General features: G+C 39.8%; 1 pseudogene; it reads left to right on the forward strand.

Annotated features, from left to right (window-relative positions):
- Window positions 1-954: 954 nt before the first annotated feature.
- LOC143645836 (etoposide-induced protein 2.4 pseudogene) lies at window positions 955-1,991 on the forward strand (annotated as a pseudogene).
- The last annotated feature ends 1,931 nt before the right edge of the window (window positions 1,992-3,922 follow it).

Consider the following 3,922-nt stretch of genomic DNA (forward strand, 5'->3'; position numbering starts at 1 on the left):
GTAGATGAATTTGAATTTTGAATTTGTAAAGGCGTTGTTAGTCATGGTTTTAGTTAATTTTTTTTAAATGCTACAGATTATAGAAACAGCCAAATTTCCTTGTCAGTTGCACTGCCTTGCTCTAATACTTCTCTGAAAGTATATATGGTCAGCTATGGGCCAGAGCTCCAACTGTAAAAAGGAAAGACTTTAAAAGAGAGGCAAGATGATGCAAATGTGTGGGAAATGATCATGATGATGAATATGCAACTATGTGATGATACTGTGAATTGCTGAGTGTATGTGTTGGGAACGTTTGTGCTTCTTGTAATTTTTTTTAATTAATAAAAAATTAAAAAAAAAAAAAAGAGAGGCAAGACAGGACGGTATGATGGTGGATCAGTGGCAGAATTCTCACCTGCCATGCCAGAGACCCAGGTTCAATTCCCAGGGCTTGCCCATGCAAAAAAAAAAAAAAGAGGAGAGAGAGGCAAGACAAATATATAAATCATATTTAATCTGTTAATTAACATAACTCTGGCAAATGTGTGAAAGTGAAACAGAACAAAACCTTTGGTATGGTTTGTTAATATGAAACAACTAATGTTTTTATTTCTGAAAGTAGCTTCATTTAAAAATGCTTATAGAAGTTAGAGCTTAGATTGTTAAGTGTCAACCGTTATGTTTAGATTCTGAAATGCTTTGCTATTTGTATAATCTAGTAGTTCCCTATAACTTAAGTACCTGTGTGACATTTGAGACACAGATTTAGTTCTCCAGCTCTGAAAGTCAACATAATTCCAAACAGCAATTGTTAAGGAAAAAAAAAAAAGACTCAAAAACATCAAACCCTGATTGAAGATGTGACTGAGGAAAGCCTTGGCAGGAGTGGGTGGCCAGGCACTGAGCAGCTGAGAGAGCCTGCAAAGGGCAAGGGGCTTGGCTGGGGCCAAATCACTTTCACAGTGAGTGATTTGGGGGTGCTTCTCCCTCTGTGTGGTTGGTCTTTGGATGATGACGAGATGGCTGGCAGTGTCAAAACCTTTCTCTGGGACCTTGGCAGGGGAATCGGAGACTCCATCTGGGGCATTTGTACCATCTCAAAGCAGGATGCTGGAATCCAGCAAAAGAGAGAGGAGCAGTGACGGTGAAGAGCAAGTGGTGTCTTGGCCCAATGGAGACCTCAGAGCAGCGAGCAGAGGCAGGAGAGTGAAACACGGATTGTTGGTAGAATTTTCCAGGGCTGAGCTTGGAATGGCGGAGTGTTGTGGTTCAGTCTCTGGTTTTATAAAGTGTATTTATTCCTGTGATTCAGTCAGTAAGAGCACAAATCATTGGTGATCCCTCACTACATAGAGATGTTTGGTCATGGCTGGAATTCTTCCTTACATCAATTTTCAGCGCTTTTTGGATGCTTCCCCTGTTTGCGCTTAGCAAAGTTGTCAATGCCATTTGGTTTCAGGATATCACTGATCTGGCGTTTGGGAGGAAGCCTCATCTATTCCCTCGTATCAGCAAAATAATCGCTGACATGCTCTTCAGCCTTTTGCTACAGGCTCTTTTCCTTATCCAGGGAATATTTATGACTCTTTCCCGCCCATCTCACTGACCAGCTGGTTAGTCTCTTGCATATAGTCCTTCTCTACTCTCTTTACTGCTTCGATTATCGCTGGTTCAATAAATTGAAATGTACCTGCGGTTGTCAAACATGTAAAGGAACTGGCCTTACTACTTTGGATTTGGTTTGTCCCTGGCCTTTCTTACAGCAATGCAATCCTCACACATCATTGGTGGCTGCCTCTTCTCTATCTTCTTTCCTTCATTTGTTATCAGCACCGGTGAAGCAAAGACCCCTAGCAATGCATACCTTTTCCACTTATGCCTCTTCTTAAGCAACAGACTTCCACAAGATGGGCTAGCTGCAGTCTGCCCTGAGTAGCTCAACCTCTGCAGAGAAGTTCTCTTCACCACATCCATCGCCTGCCAAACTGCAGACTGCTGCGGGCCACTGAATCTCCTGCCATCCAAAGCGGGTGGGTGGCGGGGATGAGAAGGAGGCTGCAGCACATCTTTTCCCTGTTCTCTTCCCTTACCCAAGAATGGGCAGCACCCACTCTGCCAAGGGCCCTCTGCATATCTCCACCTGTTTCTGAGAAATTGGAATTTTTGTCTCGGGTGCACGTAAGCCAGACTCTGCTGATGCCAGTATGTGGATTTTTAAAACCACCATGAGTCTGAGAGGACCACAGGTTTTTCTGCATTTCTTTTCTAGCATTTGCTAGCCCCTGGGTTGTCTGAGTTGATTTGAATACGTTGTTTTTCTTCCTCTCTCATTTGCCCTCTCCTACCTCCCCTTCCTACCTTCCAACACCTGGGGTGAACGGATTTTGTAAATCTAGCTGTTGTAATTTGTGGATTTGTTATTTTTGTGTTTTTTTTTTTCTGTGAAGCACCCACGTCGGATGTGGGGGGTTCCTAATCACACCCTTTGCAGCAGCTATTACTGTCGGGTTTCTTTTAACACAGGTTAGGTTTGGGTCTCTTGCTCCACTGCAGGGAAAAAAATTAATAAATAAAATGAGCCTGAAGACATGGGACAGGAGGAAACATCTCCCAGCCAAATCTGCTGGGGTTTTTTTTGTTGTTGTTGTTCATTTATTATTATCATTATTTAAGAAAACAAACAATACACTTAGAACCACCAACGATGGATATCTTAGTTGGCTTAATCATAGGCATATGTAAGTAAAGAACCCAGATAATCATTGTAAAGCCTGTGTGTGCACAGTAAGTTTCATAAACCAATTTACAATTAAGGCAACAAGGGAAAAAATCTACATATTCAGATAGCAGAGTTCTCAAATTCTAAGTATTAAATACTAACGTTGATGCCTTTTAATCAGCTGTCAAAGCTGTGAATGTTCTCAAAATATCAAGTAGAAAGTTCTTACAAATACCTGCATTGCTATAGTAATGACCTATGTTACTATATGCTTTCCTGATTTCAGGAAAAGGTGAAGATGCAAATATTTTTACAGTTAACATATGGAGCTCATAGCCACCTAAAATGGATATCTAAGTTGATCTGCTGGGTTTTGAGGGATGATTTTCTTTCTTCTCCTTGAAGGGAAAAAAGCATTTTCACTGGTACATCATTTAAATTTCCCCAAGTGTGGGGAGGCACCAATTCTGGACAAATGCCACCACAATACCAAATGGTCAGGAAACCTAAACTTTTAAACGCTGAGAGGCCTGAAATGTGCTGTCTGATATTTCAGAGAAATATCGGGAGCAGCAAATAGGAACTGATGGGGTAAAAACACACTATACCTGTGATTATTTGGCTTTCTCCTGTCATTTTCAGGGACTAAATTTAGGGAATAAGGCGGGCAGGGTGTCAAAACAATTGCACAGTTTTAAAATATCACAATTACACATGCGCTGGTTTCCAAAACAAAAGATGTGACTGGAACAGATCTGGTTAAAACTATAGTAAATCAACTGCCTAGTCAGTTTATTTAAACAACCTAAGTCAGCTTTATTTATTTTATTCCTAGAAAAAGGAATAAAATCTTAATATTCTGTACAAGTTAAGTTTATACCACAATGCATTTCAGAGTATTTGGGGCAGATACAAAGTATTTACAAAGTCCTTTGAGGGATGGAGAGAAATAGAACAATTAAACTTCCCCACTGGGGAGCTCCTGACATTTTCTTAAGCAAGAGAGGCTAATTTAATAAGCCAAAGCCTCAATTTTTTTAAATTAATTTTTAAATTAAAAAATATATAACAACAAACAAACACATTCTTAACATATGACCATTCTGTTCTACAAATATAATCAGTAATTCGCAGTATCATCACACATAGTTGCATATTCATCATCATGATCATTTCTTAGAACATTTGCATCAATTCAGAAAAAGAAATAAAAAGAAAACA

Source organism: Tamandua tetradactyla, chromosome 9, assembly GCF_023851605.1.
Source record: "Tamandua tetradactyla isolate mTamTet1 chromosome 9, mTamTet1.pri, whole genome shotgun sequence".
Taxonomy (NCBI): domain Eukaryota; kingdom Metazoa; phylum Chordata; class Mammalia; order Pilosa; family Myrmecophagidae; genus Tamandua; species Tamandua tetradactyla.